Source organism: Pongo pygmaeus, chromosome 20 (assembly GCF_028885625.2).
Source record: "Pongo pygmaeus isolate AG05252 chromosome 20, NHGRI_mPonPyg2-v2.0_pri, whole genome shotgun sequence".
NCBI classification, from domain to species: Eukaryota; Metazoa; Chordata; class Mammalia; order Primates; family Hominidae; genus Pongo; species Pongo pygmaeus.
The window spans coordinates 48722862-48747553 of NC_072393.2; the positions used below are offsets into that span (position 1 = coordinate 48722862).

The 24692-nt window shown below is 45.5% G+C and overlaps 2 pseudogenes; one reads left to right on the forward strand and one right to left on the reverse strand.

The window, feature by feature from the left end:
- LOC129019891 (small ribosomal subunit protein eS10-like) overlaps positions 1–24692 on the forward strand; it is a 482677-nt pseudogene that overhangs the window by 211605 nt on the left and 246380 nt on the right.
- Positions 4925–22765, reverse strand: LOC129021077 (pregnancy-specific beta-1-glycoprotein 7-like; annotated as a pseudogene).

The following is a 24692-nucleotide window of genomic DNA, read 5'->3' on the forward strand; positions in this document are numbered from 1 at the left end:
GTTGTGTTTCAGCGCTAGGCTTGTCCTGGGATGCCCCAGAGAACAGGACAGATGGAACAGGGGCGTGTATTTAGGGAGCAGTGACAGAAAGAGTTGATGAGGATGGAGGGAGGTCACGAGGGGAAATCTCCCAGTGTGGCGTCGCGTGCACCAGCGCTGCCCTGGGAGATGCCTTTAGCTGGGCCCAGGGAAGGAGCAGAGGTGTGGGGCAGGAGCTACCTGCAGAGGGAGTGGTGTTGGGTTGGCGGCCGCCAGGTCAGGGAGGAGCTGACAGAGTCCGTGTGGGGAGCATGGAGGGCGCTGAGGACTTGGGCCGAAGTGACCCTGGTGAGGGTGGACCTTGCTGGGTTGTGGGTTCCGCTGAGGGAGGTTGGCATCCCCTGGGAAGGCTCCAGGCTGGGAGGGAGTCTGTCGCCCTCTGGTGGACAGGGAGGGAAGTGTGAACGGCAGCAATCCCAGGCCAGGCTGCATGTTTTCTTCCACATGGATCTGCACACTTCACACGAGGTCACACATATATTATGTTACAGCTCCATCACCTTCCAGCCCCGTGAGTCCCAGTCTCTGTGGCTCTACGTTCACTGTTCTCGCTCTTTCACAATCAGATGTCCCAAACGCAGAGTTTTGTCAGCTTCTGTGTTTGTGTTTGTGTGCAGTATGTGGCACTGTGTATATCCTGGGGGCAGTGATGTCTGGGGCTTAGCAGTGCACGTGGGCTTTGGAGCAGAAGAGGGAGCAGCAGGTTGAGAAGATCAATGTCAGGGGTGCAGGGACAAGTCATTTTCATTTTCTCACTCCCAGGGACCAGAACCCAGGATTCTGACTCCAGGGCAGAGTACCATACCCTGCTGGTGTGCCAGGATGTCATGATGCTCATAGCGTCATGTTGCCTTGGCGTTTATTTTTTAAGGTGTAAATTTACTTGACTCAAATCAGAGGCAGGGCTTGGTCACCATGGCAGTTTTGAATACTGTATCTGGTTCAAGTGGCTCCAGTTGGTGGCCAGAGGTAAAATCTTAGAGGCATCTCTCCTGCTTGGTGTGCTCGGCTCCCCTCTCACCAGATGCTTTCTTTAAACTGATAATTCTGACATTTGCCGTCATATTTAAAGTGACCACCTCTCAGTCACAGCATGGGCTTCTGGTCCCACTGTTTGCTGCTTGCTTTGAACACATCCATTAAAGCTCCCTGCTGGAAACCTGTCAGATAACATCCTGGACTTAATAAAGCCATTGGCTTACTGGTCTCTTCTCTCCTACCTGCCTGGGCTCACTGACCTCTGTGTCTATGGTCTCCAGGTGTGCCGACTGCTCCCTAGTGTCTGTAAGTAGTAAAAGCACTTACACTTTCACGTTGTGGTTGTATCATTGTAGCCTCACATGCCATCCAGGGCCTGATATTGAGGCTGCCCTATGGGACCCATGCTGGGTGAGCCCCTGCTGGAACTCTTGTTTTGGGGCCTCTGGTTCTCCTGGGGACAGGAGCCTCCAGCTAACTTGATTGAAAACCTGATGCCTTTCATTGAAACACTGGGTCAGATGATGTATTCGTGGCTTCAGCTGCCATAACACACACCTTAGCCTGGGTGAATTAAATAATAGAAATCTATTTTTCACAGTTCTGTGAATAATGTGCTATTTTAACCGCTTTAAAATGCACAATCAAGTGAAATTAACCACATACACAGTGTTAAATTACCATCATCACTATTTTTCCTAGAAAATTTTATCATTTTAAACGGAAACTTTATATCTTTTAAACAATAACTCCCTGTATGTTCCACCGTAGACTTTGATCATCTCTACTCTGTCTCTATGAATTTGCCTATTCTTGATGTTTCATATAAATGGAATTGTACAATTATGTGATTTTGTTTCTGACATATTTCACTTAGCATAATGTTTCCAAAGTCCATGCATGTTCCAGCAGGTGTCAGAGCTTCATTCCTCTTTATGGCAGATTAACATTCTGTTGTATGTGTCAACATATTTATTTATTCATTTGTTGATAAGCGCTTGGATTGTTTTCATATTTTGTCTTTTGTGAGTAATGCTGCAATCAACATTCCCATGCAAGTACCTGTTTGAGTCCCTGGATTTAATTCTTTGGGTATATAACTAGGAATGAACGTTGTTTCAAATGAGAATTCTATGATTAGCTTTTTGAGGAACAGCAAAATTGTTTCTCCTAGCAGCTGTACCTTTTTATATTCTCACCAGCAATGTATGAGGATTCCAAACTCTACATAATGCTGCTACTTGTTATTTAACATTTTAAAAGAATGGTTGCCAGTTTTGTAGGTGTGATGTGGTGTCTTATTGCAGCTTTGACTTTGTATTTTCCTAATGACTAATGATGTTGAGTATCTTTTCATGTCCTTCTTGACTATTTGTATATCTTCTTTGAAGAAATGTCTATTTGAGTCTTTTGCCCATTTATAAATTGGATGGTTTATCCTTTTGTTATTGAGTTTTGGCTAGTTCTTTATATTATCTGGACATGAAAACTGCCGATATGTGGTTTGCAAATATTTTCTTTCATTCTGTGTCTATTAATAATTTTCTTGATAATTTCCTTTGATGCACAAAAGGCTCACATGTTGATAAAGCCCAATTTATCTGTTTTTCTCATTTCTCATGCTTTTGTATCATATCTGAGAATCCATTGCACATTTGTGGTCATCAATGTTTACCTCTATGTGTATTTTAAGATGTTTTAATGGTTATAGGTCTTATGTTTAACTCACTGATGAATTTTTTAGAGAATTGTTTGATATGGTGGGAGGTAGAGTTATCTAAATTCACTGTTTTACATGTGGTTATCTAGTTGTTTCTGCACTATCATTTGAAAGAAGAATTGTTCCTCCATTAAATTGTCTTGACACCCTCTTCAAAGAGTAATTGACCATAAGTGTGAGGGTTTATTTCTAGACTCTCAATTCTATCCCGTTTGTCTTTATGTCTTTTCTTTTGCCAGCAGCGTATGTCTGTTGTTTTGCCAGCAGCTTCCCTTTTAACAATTGTACTCTTTTGTGAGATCTCAAATAAGAAAGTTCAAGTCCTAGAACTTATTTTGGCAAGATTATTTTGGCTATTCAGGGGTACTTTTTTGAAAGGTGGGGAGGCCCATGTTTCACAATTGGGAAAGCCTTTTCTGTGTTCTTCAGGGGGAAATTTGGGAGAATCTTTTAAGAAACTTTATCTAAGTAGGTAAACTGTCACCACTTTATTTGCTGAAGTGCTATGTTAAAGTGTGCATTGCCTCTTGTGGAGGAATTGTGAGACCCTGGAAGCACTTGCCCACGTGGTGAGAGACAGTGAATTCCACGATGAGGGGCAGAGAGAACAATTTTTTTGGATACAGTGTTGTTGGGGGAGTTGTATACATCTCTACTTCTTTATGTCTCTGTACAGTGGGTGTAGGGACCAGACTCACAGGGACGGTGGGTTTTTCTCCCCTTGTGTGGAGATGAGAGATTGAAGAAATAGAGACACAAGACAAAGAGATAAAAGAAAGGCAACTGGGACCGGTGGACAACTACCACCAACACGCAGAAACCGGTAGTGGCCCCGAATGCCAGGCTGTGCTGATATTTATTGGATAAAAGACAACAGGGCAGGATAAGGAGTGTGAGCCATCTCCAATGATAGGTAAGGCCACATGGGTCACGTGTCCACTGGACAGGGGTCCCTTCCCTGCCTGGGAGCTGAGGCAGAGAGAGAGAGGAGAAAGAGAGAGCTTACACCATTATTTCTGCTTATTAGAGACTTATAGTACTTTCACTAATTTGCTACTGCTAACTAAACGGCAGAGCCAGGTGTACAGGATGGAACATGAAGATGGACTAGGAGTGTGACCACTGAAGCACAGCATCACAGGGAGATGGTTAGGCCTCCAGATAACTGCCGGTGGATCTGCCTAATGTCAGGCCCTCCACAAGAGGTGGAGGAGTAGAGTCTTCTCTAAACTCCCCCGGGGAAAGGGAGACTCCCTTTCCTGGTTGGCTAAGTAGCAGGTGTTTTTTCTTGACCCTGAGGCTACCGCTAGACCAGGGTCCACTTGGCAAAGGGTGTCTTCCCAGATGCTGGCGTTACCGCTAGACCAAGGAGCCCTCTAGTGGCCCTGTCTGGGAATAACAGAAGGCTCGCACTCTTGTCTTTTGGTCACTTCTTACTATGTCTCCCCAGCTCCTATCTCTGTATGGCCTGGCTTTTCCTAGGTTATAGTTATAGAAATGAGGATTATTATAATATTGGAATAAAGAGTAATTGCTACCAACTAATGATTAATGATATTCATATATAATCATATTTAAGATCTATATCTGGTATAACTATTCTTCTTTTATATTTTATGATACTGGAACAACTCTTGCCCTCAGTCTCTTGCCAAGGCACCTGGGTGTCTTGCCGCCCACAAGTGGGCATCTCCATTGAACACAGTAGGTTTTGAAATCGTTGTTTATCCTCTGGGGTCTGGGTCTTGGCTTACCTGTTAGCTGCAGCTGAAAGAGGTGTCTGCTAAGGCAATGATACCTGTGGGGAGAAGAAGGGTTCAGCAGAGTGAAAGTAACTGGGGCTCAGAGAAGCCAGGAAAGTCTGAATCTTAGAAACTGTGGGTCAGCAGATTGGTGTCCTCAGGGGTAAATGGGCCATGCCGGTAGCCACTGCAGTGGACTGGAAGAAGGTAAGGGATGCTGGATATTCCATGTTCTCTCTCAGCTCTGCAGCTGAAGATTTGGGCCCTGGGCTGGTATGGCCCTGCAGCAGGGGAAGGGTATAAAGGAATGGCTGCATATCAGGACCAAGTCCATGTCATCTTCTTAGGTATTGTTACTGCAGATGGAGGATTCTGTTCAGAGACCTGGCCTGGACACTTGAGAGGGCCCACCCCATTCTTTTAAAATTATTTTAAGAGAATAGTATTAGCAAATGTGGTATATGTTTTATTCTGCTAGAATCAGTATTACTCTCACGTTTTACAATGTATCTCTTAGGAAATGGCGAGAGCTATCCACACAATGTACATTTAAAGGGGACTCTACTATAATTTCAGTTTTCCTACTCTTTATAGAAACCATCTCTCTGCAAACACACAGACAATATCTCTGTGTTCATTTCTATTGGGAGCCCTGTACGCAAGTTGGAGAGAGCCACATTTCCCCGTGAGATGTTATGTAAAATTTGAAGTTAAGATGACATATCTGACACTGTTGTTACCCTGAGAGGCTACTACATGTGAAATTCTAATGACTGCATTATCCTGCCAAGTGAAAGAGGCAGGCACGAGCAAGGACAGTTAAGACGGGTGAGAGCATCATCATGATGGGGAGTCTTGTTCTGACATCTTGGGTAAAACTCTCCACAGTGTGAAGTCATCAACTTGTTGTCCTGGTTTACAGTTTGAGCATCTGCCGTTATGGTGTTGAACATTTTGTTGAGTTCTGAGTGGCTCAGATGTCAGGTACAAGGGATTTCCCATGAAATTTACATTGAGTTGTCCACCTTCAGCTCATAGGGCTTCTGGAATAGAGTGGGTCTTGCTCTTAGTGATTCCATGGGAGAAAATGGAATTGGAGGAACTTGTAGAATTCAGGGTAATGTCCAGTCTACAGGTGGATAATAAAAACACAGAAACAATGAACAGAGCGGCAATCTCATTAGAGGTATACTATAGTTTTTATTTTCCGCATAATTTTTCTCTCTATGGGCATCTCTATTTTTACCAATGATAATTTCAGTAGAATAAGTTTGGTTGCAAAATAGTTTGAGTTTCTTCAAACGTGGTCTGATTCTTTACATAAGTGCAGCAAGAGTAGCAATGGACCATGTAAGCTCTCTTTTAAAATCTTCTTTTCTCTAAGTTTTTATAAGGAATCTCAGATTAAACTTTTACAAAACTCTTGAGACTAGGAAGCCAAACCAAGGCTGACTTCAGACTTTGCCTGCAGTTCATATTGGTTCATTCTATCTATATTTTTAAATATAACATCCCAGTCAAAACCTTGATAATATAACCAATGATTTCAAATGTGTCTTGTTACAAAGAGAGCAGATTGTTACTGTACTTGTGCAAATATGTGTATTAGCATAAATATATCAATTCTCATGAATAATTGCCCAATTCTGGGGCAGTGAGGTAGACAGCAAAAGTAAATGTCTCAATTATTGTTCCCAGAGGTATAGTTTATTGAACTGCTATAAGCTATAGATAGATGAAAAGAGAAAAAGTCCACAAATCTAGAAAACAATCCATTTAAAGAATCAGCAAATTTTCAAATAAAAATCAGAAAAACATTATCCTCATTTTCATCAATTATTTCAGTGAAATCAATGTTTTTCCTGCTTGGTCTAGACTGGGAATTTTATGAAGCTAGTAGCTTGTTTGTTAAAGTTTTGGAAGTTCTTAGTCAAATTAGGAGGGTTCAGGAAGAGAATTTGGGATTTGCTTGTGCCCATGGGACACAGGCTGGGAATGAAAATGTTTTCCTGACTCTTGTCTGAATGCCAGATAGACTCCACCTAAAACCCTGTTGCCAAGGATGCTGGGATCCACTTACCAAAGACTTTGACTGTCAAGGATTTGGAGCTTTCCTTGCCAGTGGCTGGGTTACGAACAGAGCAAGCATAGATCCCGCTATGCTCTGTAGTAATTTGGCGGATAAAGAGCTTTTGTCCTGATAGCTGAAACTTCCCATTAATTGTCCAAGAATACTCTGCCGGTGGGTTAGAGTCCGCGAAGCAGGACAAGTAGAGGTTTTCTCCTGAATGGTAATAGGAGAATGTAGGGTGAATTCTGGGGCGGTCTGGACCATCTGGAGCAAAGAGAATAAAGCCACAGGTGATTTCATCCAAGGGAAGGTGATGTTTCTGGTCTCTTAAAGGGACACCGTGACCCTCTGAGCCAAGACACACTCTCAAGTCCCAGCCAAGCCCCCTCTATGTTCACTGAGCTGAAGCCTGAGGTATTCGCCTGTTTCTCCCACCGCAAGCTGTGGGCCCCAAGTCTCCCATGACAAGAGCGTCCCCTCCGCTTATATTCTTGGTTAAGGCTGTGCCTACCCAGGTTTTCCCAGGGTAGGGAGTCATGGCAATCTCGGATGTCCAGAAGTAAAGGTATCTGTAGTTGGACCGGAGAGAGACTGAGAGGCCTTGTCCCTGTTCGTTTGGATTTAAGCTGGTGGCCTGGCCCACAGAGGAACAAAAGATACAGAGGACATTCAGGGTGACTGCGTCACTGGGAGTGCCACCATATCGGTTCCGTATTTCACGTCGATAGGGTCCTGTTTCATTTCTCGTGACACTGGGTAGAATGAGGATCCTGTTTTCCATGGGTCTCTTTACTCTGGGACTGACCGGGAGGCTCTGACCATTTAGCCACCAAATGTAGGTGTAGTTCTCACTCTTAGGTTCACAGGTGAAGGTTAAGGCATCCATGTTCCCCTGGGGCTTAAGTTGCTGATGGTGACGTAGGGCTTGGGCAGCTTCGCTGTGTGGATAACAGAGAGAAGATTGTCCTGTGTGGCACCTTTGATTCCTCCACAGGCATCCTTCAATCAGAGTTGGCATCTGCCACCTGTCAGCCCACCCAAGTCCTTGAAAGCCAATAGCTGTTGCGTGTGTCACAAGACAGATGTATGACGATCTAAGGGCTCAAAGACTGTGAGGTCGCCTGCTGTGTCTTAGGAAAGCACAGACGTCCTCAAGTGTCAATTGAGCAGCAGTGTTGGGTCACGGACAGACACGTCAGTGGGAGTCACAGTCCCTGGTACCCCTCCCAGTCCTCCCCTAATCAGTTGACTGGCTGGCTCACCTTGGGTTCCTTACGTGGAATGTGCAACTGCTGGGCCCTTTCCAAATTCCATCCTACTTTGCCCCCCTAGATGGGATTTCTCTGCAGCTTCCATTTCCAAGGACGCTCTAGGGATGAGTAATAATGGGATTTCCCGTGGTCCTGAAACCCTGAAGATACTTAGCAGCCTGGCCTTGGACTGCATGTGTTATTACACAGGGGAGACCAGAGTCTAGCCTGGAGGTCATTTTAGTCATCAGGCGGTGGAGGCACAAGGTGGGGCAGTTTTTTGCAGGTGTTTCATGATGACTTACTTGAACCAGTGACCTCTAAAGATAGAGCAGAGTGCAAGGAATGATCTAGAAAGAGTGAAGGGGACAGGCAAGAGCTGGTGGCTTTGGAGCAGAACCATGTTCCCTGTCCTGGGTTCTTTAAGTTTCCTCTCTTTCTGCAGAAGGCAGGTGAGGGCCATTTAGATCTTTCCAGAAATACATGTGGACATTTGCAAATGCAGAACTGACTGGTGGAAAGGGTGGGAATGAACTGCTGTAAATCTGGTCCTCATGGACCATGTGTGTTTGATGGATATGAGACAAATTTGGAGAGAAGTTTTGCAAATATTTTCTTTCACTGGACATTCTAATCTCTGATTCCATTGGGTCGACTACTCTAGGGATCTCAGGTAAGTGGATTCCAGAGTGAATATGAGAAGAGACTGCTGGTTTCCAGGAGCTGGGAGTGAGGAGAATCAGAAGTTGTTCATGGGTGTTCAGTTTCATTTATGCAAGGTGGGGAGGTTCTAGAGATCTGCTCTAGAGCTTGATGCCTATAGTTCACACACATTGAGTATTTCTTATGTATAAGACTTAGGACAAAAAGTGTTTTGGATTTCTGACATTTTTTGATTCTGAAATGTTTCTCGTATACTAACTGGTTTAGCATCCCAAATCTGAAAGATTGAAAATCTAAAATGGTTCATTGAGCATTTCTTTTCATCATCAGATTAATAGGTAAAAGTGGGAGGTGATAAGCCAACGATATTCTTGCCCTTTTTTTTTCTCTCCCATGTTTCTAGCTTGGTGATTAGTTTTCGGTCAATTCCATACTGGCCATGCTGCACTCGTATATTTTTGAAGGCTTTGGGATGTGAGAAAGGCTGATTGCTATTTTCTATGTCATCAGAACTTTCCACCTTTTCATGGTCGTATCTTTTTCACAGCGTTTGTGTTGTGACAGTCATTAATAAGAGCCTGTCATTTCAGATTTAGGACAGAGTTTTGTAATTCTGCAGAAAATGTTACTGGGATTCTGGTAGGGGTTGCATTGAATCTGCAACTCACTTTGGGTAGTATTGTCTTTCTAACAATATTCATTCTTCCAATCCATGAAAATGAAATGTCTTTCTATATATTGATATCGTCTTTAATTTCTTTCAGCAATGCTTTGTAGTTTTCAGGGTGTAATCATTTGACCTTTTTGTTTAAACTGATTTCAAAATATTTTATTCCTTTTGATGTTAATGTGAATTGAAATTCTTTTCTTAATTTCCTTTCAGATTGTTCATTGTTAGTGTATAGTCTAAAGAATGATCTAGAAAAAGTGAAGAGGACAGGGAAAAGCTGGTGGTTTTTTAGCAGAAACATATTCCCTGTCCTGGGTTTTTGATTTTCCCTCACCCTTTGCAGAGGGTAGGTTGCTCTTCCCTGATAGCTAGATAGACTTCACTGGTAAACATATTGCCAATGCTCCAGGGATCCACTTACCAGGGACTATGGTCCACTTGATTATGAGATTTGTTCCACCAGTGGCTGAGTTATGGATGCAACAGACATAGACCCCTCTATGTGTTTTAGTGATTTGGGGGATAAAGAATACTTGTGCTGATTGCTGGAGCTTCCCATCAATCAGCCAAGAATGCTCTGCCGGTGGGTGAGAGTCTGTGAGGCAGGAGAGCTTGGGGACTTCCCCTGTATGGTAATAGGTGTATGAGGAAGAAATTGTGAGACATCCAGACCACCTGGAGCAAAGAGAATCACGTCACAGGCGATATTGTCAGAGGGAAGGGAATATCCTGGTCTGTGGAAGGGCCACAATGACCCTGTGAGCCAAGTCGCAGCACTGAAGTCCCAGGCAAATCCCCGCTGTGTTCACTGATCTGGAGCCTGAGACATTCACCTGTTTCTCCCATCACAAGCTGTGGACCCTGAGTCTCCCATGACAGGAGCAGCCTCTTTTCTTCTATTGTGGATCAAGCCAAGGCCTACTCTGGTGTGCCTGGGGCAGAAAGTCATGGCCAGGTTTGATGTCCAGGGGTAAAGGTCTCTGTACTTGGACCTGAGAGGGACTGAGAGGCCTAGCCTCTGGCCATGTGTATTTGGGATGGCAGCCTGGCTCACAGAGGTACAGAAGATACTCACGGAGGAGATTCAGGGTGACTGGGTCACTGCGGCTGGCACTCACTGGGTTCCGTATTTCACATTCATAGGGTCCTGCAATATACTTTGTGACACCCAATAGAAAGAGGGTCCTGTTCGTTTCGGACAGCTGCAACCTGTGAGTCATAGGAAGGCTCTGACCATTCATCCACCACAGGTAGCTTGCGTCCGGGGTCTCAGGATCACAGGTTAAGATCACAGTCTCCGTGGCTTCCCTTGGGTTTAAGTTGCTGCTGGAGATGGAGGGCTTGGGAGTCTCCACTGTGCAGAAAACAGAGAGATTGCTCTATGTGGCACCTTTGATTTCTCCAAAGGCATTTTTCAATCAGAGTTGGCATTTCCCACCTCTCAGCCCACCGAAGTCCTTAAAAGCGCATTGCAGGTGTGTGTGTTACACGACAGATGCATGGCAATCTGAGGTCTCAGAGAGTGTGAGGCTGCCTTCTTTATGTGGGAGAAGCACAGACTTTCTGAAGTGTGATTTGAGCAAAAGCATTGGGTCATGGAAAGACACAGGACCAGCAGTCACAGCCCCTGGTGCCTCTCTGAGTCCCTCCGTCTCCAACTGCCTGTCTGGCCCACCTTGTGGTCCTCACTTGGAGCATGCAGTGCTGGAATCTTCTTAGTCTCAGTCTGACTTTGCGCCCTGAGGTATGTTTTCTCTGCAGCTTCCCTTGTCAAAGACATCCTAGAGATGGATGATGGAACTTCCCATTGTCCTTAAACCCTTTGGGTACTGGAAAGCCTGGCCTGGGACTGGGTACTTCAGCAGAAATAACACAGGGGAGACCAGAGTCAAGCCAGGAGGTCAGTTCAGTCATCAAGCCGTGGAGCCACAAGGTGGGGCAGTTTTCCCAGATGTCTCATAGTGACTGACTTGAGCCAGTGACCTCTAAAGATAGAGCCGAGTCCAAGGAATGACTTACAAAGAGTGAAGGGGACAGGCAAGAGCTGATAGCTTTGGACCAAGACCATGTTCCCTGTTCTGGGTCCATGATGCTCCCTTCCCCCTGTAGAGGGCAGGTGAGGACCATGTGGATCTTTCTAAAAACATGTGGATGTTTGCAAATGCACAAATGTCTGATGGAAAGTGTGAACATGAGCTGATGATGGAAATCTGTCCCTCATGGACCATATGTGTTTTGTTGATATTAGAACAATATTTGGGAAGAAGCCTTTTTTTTTTTTTTACTATAATCATTTTATTGATTATTTTTATGGTGGAATTACATATTCTTTGTTTTCTTTTATTTATTTATTTATTATTATTATACTTTAGGTTTTAGGGCACATTTGGGAAGAAGTCTTGCAGATACTTTCTCTCTTTAGACATTCTACTCTCTGAGTCTGAATTTGACTACTCTGTGTACCTCATATCATTGGATTCCAGAGTGAATCAGAGAGTAGAATAGTAGTTTCCAGGAGCTGGGATCAGGGGAATAGGGCGTTGTTCTGTGGGTGTGTGGTTTCAGTTATGCAGGATGAGGAGATTCTAGAGATCTCTTGTACAGCCTTATGCCTGTAGTTCATACAGATAAAGTGCTCTTATGCAGAAAGCTTAAAACAAAGTGTTTTGGATTTCTAATTTTTTTTTTTTTTGGAATATTTGCAGTACATGTACTGGTTAAGCATCCCAAATCTGAAAAATTTAAAATCCAAAATGCGCCAGTGAGCACTTCTTTTTAGCATCACATCAGTGGTCAGAAATGTTGAGTTTTGCAGCGTTTCAGATTTTGGATTTCTGGATATAGGATGCCCAATTTGTAATACTGTAATTTTCCCATAAAATGTTGTCAGGAGTTTAGACCTCATGTTGTGTTCTGACTCTAGTAACAAAAAAAAAATGTGGAGGAAACATTAAAATGTTTTCATAAGTGGAAATGTGTACTGATGGCCCATACATCTAAGATCAATTGCTGGTAGTAGTATTTCTCTAGAGACCAAAATAAGGTTTAGGTGTGCCATGAATTCCAGCAGGATCACATTATGCTCAAAGAAAGTTGCCAAAGGTGATTTGAAATTAGCAACTCCTTAAATAGTGAGAGTCCAGTTAAAAGGACAAAACTGATCAGTGCGTCAATTACATAAAGGGAGGAATGATGCCAAATTAAAAGAAGTGATGTGTGTTATGTTAGTAAATATAGAAAGAACTCCCTGCTTCTACTTTCTGTGCAGAGTTAGGAAAAATGGGGAGGAGCCCAATACAGGTATGTGAAATGCTTTCTTCATTTTCTCTTAAGTTCAGGAAGCACCACTAGAGTTTAAGTTTGTGTGAATTAGGAAGAGTCTAAGTGAGATGCCAATGGCTTGTGTGACTCCCCACACGAAGAACTCCAACTTATGAAAACGGCATCATCATGAGGAAACAGTTGTATGTGGCACAGGCAGTAAAACCATCAGATAGCACCTACTTGGCCACCTCCAACTGGTCCCCCAAACCACCAGTTTTGGCTTTACGTGTATGTTACAGCCTTTGTAGATGTCCCACAACTATAAAATATAAAAATTGCTATTGTCAAAACAAAATATTAAATATAAGTTGAATATGTTGTTCCACTTTTTTTTTCCCCAGTTTTTGAACTTTCCTGTTTCAGTTTTGGAGGTTTCTATTGACACATCCTCAAGCTAGCGATTCTTTCCTCAGCTTGTGCAGTCTACCTGTAAGCATCAAAAGCATTCTTCATTTTTCTAACGCCATTTTTTTTCCTGAGACAGAGTCTCGCTCTCTCACCCAGGCTGGAGTGCAGTGGCATGATCTCAGCTCACTGCAATCTCCGCCTCTCAGGTTCACGCCATTCTCCTGCCTCAGCCTCCCAAGTAGCTGGAACAACAGGCGACTGCCACCACGCCTGGCTAATTTTTTGTATTTTTAGTAGAGAGGGGGTTTCAGCATGTTAGCCAGGATGGTCTCCATCTCCTGAAATTATGCCTGCCTTGGCTTCCCAAGGTGCTGGGATTACAGTAGTGAGCCACTGTGCCCAGCCATCTCTGAAGAATTTTAACAAGTTTTTGACTTTTGAGTTTGTTCAGCTTTTTACTTAGTGTTAGAATCGAGTGACAAATTCCAAGCTTGTTATATGCCTGACAGGAAGCCAGAAGTCTCTAGGAAGTGACCAGAGAATGTGAGCTGCATAGCAGATTGAGGATGGAGTCAGGAGTGAAACGGGTGAAAGGAGCCCATGGGCTTTGGGGACTGCAGGCCTGTCCAGCCTCTGACACCCTGGTGAGTCAGTGCAGAGATTACAACAGTGACAGCAAACTAACATGGCTGACTCCATCTGGCATCTAGTCTCAGGCTGGCTGTCCTGACTCATTCCTGGGCATAGGCCAGGCTAACCTTGGGAGGAATTTAGTTTATGGTTTAACTTTGAAGCAAGAATGATAATAGTTCCTCCATAAAACCAACACCCTTACTTTGCCCAGGGACTGCCTTTGTCAAATTAGTGAAAGACCATGAGATTAAGATTATAGGAGGGAACTGAATTCTGCTAAAATGTTGTCACAGTTTGTATAATCCCTGACTGTTCCAATGTCATTTGGCCAGAGTTTACAAAATTTGTAACTAATTGCTCCTATAGATAACATCACTATTATAGAACATGAGATTGGTCTTTTGAGATGTTTCTCATTCTTTTGCATTCTGACAACCGGCTGACCTCATCCATACCTATGACTAATGGCTCAGCCAGTCATGTGGTCACTACCTAAATGCGGATTCATGCACAAACAGGTCGTTTCCCTCCGCCCGTATGATTCCATCACCAAACAATCACCAGTACTCATTTTTTAGTCCTGTGCCCCCAAAACTATCCTGAAAATCTCTAACCTCTGATCCACTGGGGAGGCTGATTTGAGTAATAATAAACCTCCCTCCTCCTGTTTGGCAGACTTGGAGTCGTTAAAATCTTTCTTTACTACAAATCACCATTTCAATAATTTTGTGTGTGTGTGTGTGCAGGAGGCCAGAATAACTTGTCTGGCAATGATAAGAGTGGATGGAGGAACTGCCTATCCCTGTCTCATGGTCTTGTTTACAGGTCAGCCTCACAAAGGGAAAGATCCCTGGATGGGAATACAGTGGAAGCTCATTCTCTCAGTGACCAGGGGACGTTGGATTGAGAGGAAGTCTGGCAGGAGTGGCAACTCCAGGTGATTTCTGCACCTTTCCTATTTCCTGGGAGGTGGGCCAGGCCATAGTGTTAGCGGGGAGGGAACAGAACAGCCAGCCTAGTTAGAGGGAGTGTGTGGGGAAGGCCTAGGGGTGGAGGAAGAAGCTGTGCAGGACAGGGCTTGCCAGTCAAAATGAAGTGGGAGGAAGATGAGGGACACAGAGAAGCAGAGAGAGGCAGAGACACCATGGCAGTGAGCAGTGAGGGCTACACTGACTTCAGAGACCCCAGGGACCAGGTGCCCCCAGTTCCACAGTCCAGGACCAAGGAGCCCTGAGAACCCTCCGGTGGCCAAAGAGATTCAGAGTCACATGAGGTGGGGTGGCTTTAGGGGGAAGAGCTAGTGGGGGGATGAAACATGGGTGTCAGCATCTGAAGGACAAGGGACAGGTGTGGCTAGAACCTCCTAGGATTCTGCATCCAAGATCCAGTCTCTAAAGAGGTTTTGGATCATTGATTTCTTCATTCCATTCCTTCATTTGTTATGTGAGAACTCGTGAGTGTGTGTCTTTTGCTGGGCCTGTGCTGGTGCAGGGTGTGAGTGCGGAAATAAAACAAGGTCCTCTCCTTGATCCTCTCATGAGAGTGACATGGACACTTTGGGAAACACAGGATTTCAGGTTGAGTGATGGGGGATAAGATCTGAGGGGGAGGCCTGGACATATTTTTTGCACTGACTCTGATGCTTGAGGCAGGTGATTTAGTTCTGGAGTAAAGACTAATCAGCTGACCATTTGCTCTCACTCCTCTGAGGTTTGGATGCCTAAGAAGAGAGGATTTGAGCCAATAAGTGACTATGTGGTCCTTGGAACCCAGTAAGCCCTCACTTCTGATGGAGGAGAGGATGGGCTTGTTGCTGCAGACAGACCTCATGTGACCCTCTTCTCCCCTTTGTGTTGGTGTGACTCTGGTTCGGTGACTGTGCCTTCCTGTGCCTAAGTTTTCTGTGAAACAACTAAGTGAAATGGCAAATGGACTGTGGCTTTTCATGCTATCTGTGAATAAATGTTAAATTATTCACAGTCAGCTGACCTAATGCTTGGCACAGTGGAGGTGTTCACACAAACAGCATTTATTATTAATTTGCTTCCATGAGAAAGCGTGTTTAGGTCAGATCCTTGTGGACATGCTGCTACCAGGTACATCTTCTGTCTTCTGTTTCTGCTTCTGGGGACATTAGACTTTCTATGGACTGTCCTAAGCCTCCTAAGACAGTTTGCTGATGGCCTACAAAGCTTGTCTTTCTGGCCTCTCCACTCTGAGTCTCAGGTGAAAAAAGCTCTGTCCTTGCCCAGATGAGGCTCTGAGGGCTGAGCCCTGGCTGGTGAACAGCCCCAGGAGACACAGTCCTCAGACAGCTGGAAAATCCTTGGTCCCAATAAGCCCTCCCAAGAAGCCACAACCCAGCCCTGGCACAGGCTCCTCAGCTTTATCTGGAGCAAGGATTTAGGGACAGACATCTGGGGTTGTGGCTTCTAGGGCTGAGTTGCTCTGAGCTTATCTCAACGGACCCCTCAGGCCAAGCCCTACTCAGTTCTCCAGGGTCTGTGTCAGGGTCAAATTTGTGAAGAGGGCATGAGGTGCTTGGGTGAGATTGATCTCCTCCTGCTGAGTCCCCCCATCAGACTGTCCTTCCTCTGCAGCAAGTGTCTGCAGGGTCTGAATGCGGGAAAGGAATTCTGATCTGTTGAAATTTGTCTCCTCTGTGTGTGTCCTGCACTAAATGCCGAAACCCCAGCATGGGATTTAATGCAGAGAGGGACACAGGCAGAGTCCAGGCCTGACAATCCTGTGTGTGTGAAGTAGAAGTGACCCCTGTCCCGAACACCCAGGGATCATGTGGAATCACTCACGGTATAAGGTGAAGGTGAAATTTCCAGTTTCTCTTCTAGTCCCATCACCTCCCTTTATGATGTGTAAGGTGTAGGATCCTGCGTCGTCCCGGGTGACATTCTGGATCAGCAGGGATGCATTGGAATATACTGTTTCTCGTCCACTGTATGCAGGCCCATGTATAATTATTTGACCGTCTACTTCGTATGATGTAATGTAATGGTAGAGGTCCTTCATTTGCCCTTTGTACCAGATGTAGCCAGTAAGATTCTGGGGCAAATTGTGGACAAGTAGAAGAACATCCTTCCCCTCAGAAACTTTGGGTGGCTGGGCTTCAATCGTGACTTGGGCAGTCATGGGCGGGTTCCAGAAGTTTAAAAGTGATGCTAGGAGGTGGAGAGAGCATCAGTCAATATTGACACCTATGTATTGGGGTGAAAAGATGGGGCTCTGTGTCCTGAGAAGGTCTCTTCAATATTCAGCCTTGAATACATACACACACACACACACACATACAAACACACATACACAAAAGGAGCATGTGTGTTTGTGTGTGTGTATGTGTGTGTGTCCTTCTGTTCTAATAGGTCAAGATCAGCAGCATGACCCACATTCCTTCAACGCTTCTGACCTTGGCATTTTTCTGTTTGGAATCCTCTTCCCCAGGGGTCTGCATGGCCCCCTCCACACTGCCATCAGGTCCTGCTCACATCAGGGCATCCTTAGACTTCTTTCCTGACACCTCCTTCAGAGACCCTGGGTCTTCCCTTTCTGACCTTTCCCTGCTCTGCTCCCTCCAGGGTTCTTGTCAACACCGGACCTCACATTCTAGATCTCTTTGCATGTCTGTCTTCCTCCCCATGACAGCGTGAGCTCTGTGAGGAAAGGGACATTTGTGATCTTGTTTGCACCCCTGTGCCTGGAGCAGGCTGCAGACTCCTGTAGATGTCAGAGTTATCAGGGCCTTCCACACTCTGGGTGTTTTTTTCCCCCCAATTGTTGAGGTTTTTTTGCTGAGGACAGTGTTTCATGTCCTGCTTATATTTTTATTTGAAGTGTCATCTGATATAGTTATTATTATCATTTTTCAAGATGTGGTGGCCCCCAATGATTAATCAGGAAAACAGAATATTTAAGATTTTCCTACTTCTTACCAATTCCGGTTCAATGTGACTTTCCTGTTTTGACCCCTGTCCCTCTGGTGTATCTTCCCCTATCCAGGGTCCAACAGAGCCTTCTTTCATTTTCTTTCTGTGTGTTTTTTTTTTTTTTTGAGACGGAGTCTCGTACTGTCACCCAGTCTGGCGTGCAGTGGCGCTATCTAGGCTAGCTGCAACTTCTGCCTCCCGGATTCACGTGATTCTCCTGCCTCAGCCTCCTGAGTAGCTAGGATTACAGGACCACACCACCATACCCAGTTAAGTTTTTGTATTTTTAGGAGAGACAGGGCTTCACTGTGTTGGCCGGACTGATATTGACCTCCTGATCTCATGATCCACCCACCTCAGCCTCCCAAAGTGCTGGCTTCTTTTATTTTTTAGAACCCCATCCTCTCCAGGAGACTCCATCCAGTCAGTCTGCTTCCTCCTCCTGTCCTCTCCTAGGACGTTCTCTCCTCACCTGTGAGCAGGAGCCCCTTCCAGGTGATGCGCTGTATGCAGGGAGGGGCTGAGAGGGGCCCCATGGTCTCTGCTGCCTGCATGTTCTCCTCTGTGGAGATGAGCCTAGGATCCAGAAGCTTCCTGAGCACGTCTGTCGGCTGTGCTGTCCTTCCTCCTTCTGCACTGAGCCTCTTCCCGGGGCAGGAGCACTTCTCAAGCTCATGGGCGGGGTCAGGCCCAGGACACCTCTCTGTCCCCACCTCTCTCTGTCCTGCCTCCTTCTCCCTCCTTCCGTTTTTCCTTTTGTCTGTGTTTCAGGTCCCTGGGAATTGTGGAGGCCTCTGCCTTTTTCAGCATTGATTCTTTCACCAAACCTCAGCAGACACTTTGTGCAGACACACACACACACAGAAGAGACACACACAGACCCACACGTACCCTGCACGTTGGGCAAGCACAGTACTGGGCCTCAGCCTCCTGCTGTCCCCATGGCTCTGGGTCGGGATGCACATTTAGGACCTTTGCCCTCTTTCATCCCCATCTGACTCTCCCCTGCAGTGCAGGAGGCTGGAGCTGCACCAAGTCCCTGTCACAGTGATGCCTCATTGTGCTGTGGGTGAGCTGTGTGTTGCCTGTTGAGAGGGACCCTTCCTTTCTCTAATCGTGTCTAGCTTGGCTGCAGCTTCCAAGGACGGATATTCAGGACCTGGGTGTCCCAGAGGAAACTGTCCTTCCTGGAGGTGTGCAGGGTGAATCTCTCATGTCTCTTGGGAGGAGAGGCCTGTGCTGGTTGCTCAGCGGGGGCTGTGAGTCCCATAGTAAAACGGACAGTTCTCGGTCACTCTATGGCTCCCTGGGGTCTGGCGGCTGAGCTGGAGCTCAGGGTTTCTCATGTTCATCCTGACCATCTTTGATGTCATTCCTTCTCTGTTCAGCTGATTATCCTGTGGTCACCACACCTTCCCCGTGGTGGTGCAGGAGGAAGTGGGGAGTTACCCAGGAACCCCGCGGGACATAGGTTGTTGAGACGCAGGAGGGGGAGCCTGGGACAGAGCAGGGGTTCAGAGCTGGAGAGATTCATCCTGACTTACTCCGTGGCCATTATGGGCTCAGCCCTCCATGTGCTGACATATCCAGGGGTCTGTCCTGAAGGTTTTGACCTGGCCAAGCTGCTCTCTGTAAAGGAGGAACAGGCAGTGGCCAGAGAGCGTGTCTGGAGGGACTTTGCTCACAGCTGAGAGGGCGGGTGGGGTGAGTTGTGTTCTGGGAGCAAAGAGCAATAACACCCCCCTTCTCCCCACAAGCACACTGGAGAGGTCTGTCTTCCCAAGGGACAGCTGGGGGTAGGTGGCCCCATCCCAGATGGTGCCTGTGTGTGACCATCACACGTGCTCTGAGCCCCCCGGGGTGCAGCGGGCAGGCAGGTTACAAGGTGCCTGGCTGATTCCCCGGGAGGCTGTCGGCCCTCAGGCAGCTGCTGTTCTGTGTCAGCGCTAGGCTTGGCCTGGGATGCCCCAGAGAACAGGGCAGATGGAGCAGGGGCGTGTATTTAGGGAGCAGTGACAGAAAGAGTTGATGAGGATGGAGGGAGATCACGAGGGGAAAGCGCCCAGTGTGGCGTCGCGTGCACCAGCGCTGTCCTGAGAGATGCCTTTAGCTAGGCCCAGGGAAGGAGCAGGTGTGTGGGGCAGGAGCTACCTGCAGAGGGAGTGGTTTTAGCTTGGCGGCCGCCAGGTCAGGGAGGAGCTGACAGAGTCCGTGTGGGGAGCATGGAGAACACTGAGGGATTGGGCCAATGTGACCCTGGTGAGGGTGGACCCTGCTGGGCTGTGGGTTCGCCTGAGGGAGGTTGGCATTCCCTGGGAAGGCTCCAGGCTGGGAGGGACTCTGTCGCCCTCTGGTGGACAGGGAGGGAAGTGTGAACGGCAGCAATCCCAGGCCAGGCTGCATGTTTTCTTCCACATGGATCTGCACACCTCACACGATGTCACACATATGTTATGTTACAGCTCCATCACCTTCCAGCCCCGTGAGTCCCAGTCTCTGTGGCTCTACGTTCACTGTTCTCGCTCTTTCACAATCAGATGTCCCAAACGCAGATTTTTGTCAGCTTCTGTGAGTTTGTGTTTGTGTGCAGTAGGCGACACTGTGTATACCCTGGGGGCAGTGATGTCTGGGGCTGAGCAGTGCCCGTGGTCTTGGAGCAGAAGAGCGAGAAGCAGGGTGAGAAGATGAATGTCACGGGGGCAGGGAAAAGTCATTTTCATTTTCTCACTCCCAGGGACCAGGACCCAGGTTTCTGACTCCAGGGCACAGTAGCACACCGTGCTGGTGTCCCTGGATGTGCTGATGCTCATAGTGTCATGTTGCCTTGGCATTCCTTTTTTAAGGTGTAAGTTTATTTGCCTCAAATCAGAGGCAGGGCTTGTTCACCATGACAGTTTTCAATACTGTATCTGGTTCAAGTGGCTCCAGTTATTGGCCAGAGATAAATTCTTAGAGGCATCTCTCCTGCTTGGTGTGCTGGGCTCCCCTCTCTCCAGATGCTTTCTTTAAACTGATAATTCTGACATTCGCCCTTACATTTAAAGTGACCACCTCTCAGTCACAGCGTGAGCTCCTGGTCCCAGTGTTTGCTGCTTGCTTTGAACACATCCATTAAAGCTCCCTGCTGGAAACCTGTCAGATAACACCCTGGACTTAATAAAGCCATTGGCTTACTGGTCTCTTCTCTCCTCCCTGCCTGGGCTCACTGACCTCTGTGTCTGTGGTCTCCAGGTATGCCAACTGCTCCCTAGTGTCTGTAAGTAGTAAAAATACTTACACTTTCACGTTGTAGTTGTATCATTGTAGCCTCACATGCCATCCAGGGCCTGACATTGAGGGTGCCCTATGGGACCTGTGCTGGTTGAGCCCCTGCTGGAGCTCTCATTCTGGGGCCTCTGGTTCTTCTGGGGACAGGAGCTTCCAGCTAACTTGGTTGAAAAACTGATGGCTTTCATGGAACTACTGGGTCAGATGAAGTATTCATGGGCTTCACCTGCCATAACACACACCTTAGCCTGGGTGCATTAAATAATAGAAATCTATTTTTCAGAGTTCTGTGAATAATGTGCTATTTTAACCACTTTAAAATCCACAATCAAGTGAAATTAACCACATACCCAGTGTTAAATTACCATCACCACTATTTTTCCTAGGAAATTTTTGTCATTTTAAACTGAAACTTTATATCTTTTAAACAATAACTCCCTGTATGTTCCACCCTAGACATTGATCATCTCTACTCTGTCTCTATGAATTTGCCTATTCTTGATGTTTCATATAAATGGAATTATACAATTATGTGATTTTGTTTCTGACGTATTTCACTTAGCATAATGTTTCCAAAGTCCATGCATGTTCCAGCGGGTGTCAGAGCTTCATTCCTCTTTATGGCCGATTAACATTCTGTTGTATGTGTCACCATATTTGTTTATTCCTGTGTTGATGAGCACTTGGATTGGTTTCATATTTTATGTTTTTTGAATAATGCTGCAATCAACATTCTCATGCAAGTACCTGTTTGAGTCCCTGGATTTAATTCTTTGGGTATATCCCTAGGAATTGATGTTGTTTCAAATGAGAATTCTATGATTAGCTTTTTGAGGAACAGGAAAACTATTTCTCCTAGCAGCTGTACCTTTTTATATTCTCACCAGCAATGTATGAGGATTCCAAATTCTACATAATGCTGCTCCTTGTTATTTATCGTTTTAAAGGAATGGTAGCCAGGTTTGTAGGTGTGATGTGGTGTCTCATTGCAGCTTTGACTTTGCATTTTCCTAATGACTAATGATATTGAGTATCTTTTCATGTCCTTCTTGACTATCTTTGTATCTTCTTTGAAGAAATGTCTATCTGAGTCTTTTGCCTATTTATAAATTGGATGGTTTGTCCTTTTTTTATTGAGTTGTAGCTAGTTCTTTATATTATCTGGACATGAAAACTGCCTATATGTGGTTTGCAAATATTTTCTCTCATTCTGTGTCTATTAATTATTTTCTTGATAATTTCCTTTGATGTACAAAAGGGTCACATCTTGATAAAGCCCAATTTATCTTTTTTTCTGGTTTCTCGTGCTTTTGTATCATATCTAAGAATCCATTGCACATTTGAGGTCATCAATATTTACCTCTATGTGTATTTTGAGATGATTTTATTGTTATAGGTCTTATGTTTAACTCACTGATGAATTTTTTAGAGAATTGTTTCATATGGTGGGAGGTAGAGTTATCTAAATTCACTGTCTTGCATATGGTTATCTAGTTGTTTCTGCACTATCATTTGAAAGGAGAATTGTTCCTCCATTAAATTGTCTTGACACCCTCTTCAAAGAGTAATTGATCATAAGTGTGAGGGTTTATTTCTAGACTCTCAATTCTATCCCATTTGTCTTTATGTCCATTCTTTTGCCAGCAGCTTGTGTTTTAATAATTTTTCTCCTTTGTGAGATTTCAAATAAGAAAGTTCAAGTCCTACAATTTATTTTGGCAAGATTGTTTTGGCTATTCTGGGTACTTTTTTGAAAGGTGGGAAGGCCCATGTTTCACAATTGGGAAAGCCTTTTCTGTGTTCTTCAGGGGGAAATTTGGGAGAACATTTTAAGGAACTTTACCTAAGCAGGTAAACCATCACCACTTTATTTGCTGAAGTGCTGCGTTAAAGTGTGCATTGCCTCTTGTGGAAAAATTGTGAGACCCTGGAAGCCTCTCCCCATGTGGTGAGAGACAGTGATTTCCACGATGAGGGGCAGAGAGGACATTGTTTTTGGATACAACGTTGTTGTGGGAATTGTATACATCTCTGCTTCTTTGTCTCTGTGCAGTGGGTGTAGGGACCAGCCCACAGGGTCGATGGGTTTTTCTCCCCATGTGTGGAGACAAGAGATTGTAGAAATAAAGACACAAGGCAAAGAGATAAAAGACAACTGGGCCAGGGGGACCACTTCCACCAAGATACAGAGATCGCTAGTTTCCCGGAATGCCAAGCTGTGCTGATATTTATTTGATACGAGACAAAGGGACAGGATAAGGAGTGTGAGCCATCTCCAGTGATAGGTAAGGTCACGTGGGTCATGTGTCCACTGGACAGGGGGCCCTTCCCTGCCTGGCAGCCGAGGCAGAGAGAGAGAGAGTAGAAAGAGAGAGCTTACACCATTATTTCTGCTTATTACAGACTTTTAGTACTTTCACTAATTTGCTTCTGCTAACTAAACGGCAGAGCCAGGTGTACAGGATGGAACATGAAGGCAGACTAGGAGTGTGACCACTGAAGCACAGCATCACAGGGAGACGGTGAGGCCTCTGGATAACTGCGGGTCGACCTGACTAATGTCAGGCCCTCCACAAGAGGTGGAAAAGTAGAGTCTTCTCTAAACTGCCTCAGGGAAAGGGAGACTCCCTTTCCCGGTCGGCTAAGTAGCAGGCGTTTTTCCTTGACACTGAGGCTACCACTACATCATGGTTCGCTTGGCAACCGTCATCTTCCCAGATGCTGGCGTTACCGCTAGACTAAGGAGCCCTCTAGTGGCCCTGTCTGGGCATAACAGAAGGCTCGCACTCTTGTCTACTGGTCACTTCTCACTATGTCTCCTCAGCTTCTATCTCTGTATGGCCTGGCTTTTCCTAGGTTATGATTATAGACCAAGGATTATTATAATATTGGAATAAAGAGTAATTTCTACCAACTAATGATTAATGATATTCATACATAATCATATCTAAGATCTATATCTGGTATAACTAATCTTCTTTTATATTTTATGATACTGGAACAGCTCATGCCCTCGGTCTCCTGCCTTGGCACCTGGGTGGCTTCCCGCCCACATGTGGGCAACTCCATTGGACACAGTATGTTTTGAAATCTTTGTTTATCCTCTGGGTTCTGGGTCTTGGCTTACCTGTTAGCTGCAGCTGAAAGAGGTGTCTGCTAAGGCAATGATACCTGTGGGGAGAAGAAGGGTTCAGCAGAGTGAAAGTAGCTGGGGCTCAGAGAAGCCAGGAAAGTCTGACTCTTAGAAACTATGGGTCAGCAGATGGGTGTCCTCAGTGGTAAATGGGCCATGCCGGTAGCCACTGCTACCGGTGGACTGGAAGAAGGTAAGGGATGCTGGATATTCCATGTTCTCTCTCAGCTCTGCAGCTGAAGATTTGGGCCCTGGGCTGGTACGGCCCTGCAGCAGGGGAAGGGTATAAAGGAATGGCTGCATATCAGGACCAAGTCCATGTCATCTTCTTAGGTATTGTTACTGCAGATAGAGGATTCTGTTCAGAGACCTGGCCTGGACACTTGGGAGGGCCCACCCCATTCTTTTAAAATTATTTTAAGAGAATAGTATTAGCAAATGTGGTACATGTTTTATTCTGCTAGAATCAGTATTACTGTCACGTTTTACAATGTATCTCTTAGGAAATGGCGAGAGCCATCCACACAATGTACATTTAAAGGGGACTCTATTATAGTTTCAGCTTTCCTACCTCTTTATAGAAACCATCTTCTCTGCAAACACACAGACAATATCTCTGTGTTCATTTCTATTGGGAGCCCTGTATGCAAGGTGGAGAGAGCCACATTTCCCCTGAGATGTTATGTAAAAGTTTGAGGTTGAGATGACATATCTGACACTCTGTTGTTACCCTCAGAAGCTGCTACATGTGAAATTCTAATGACTGCATTATCCTGCCAAGTGAAAGGGGCAGGCATGAGAAAGGACAGTTAAGAGGGGTGAGAGCCTCATCATGATGGGGATTGTTGTTCTGACATCTTGGGAAAAACTGTCCACGGTGTGAAGTCATCAACTTGTTGTACTGGTTTACAGTTTG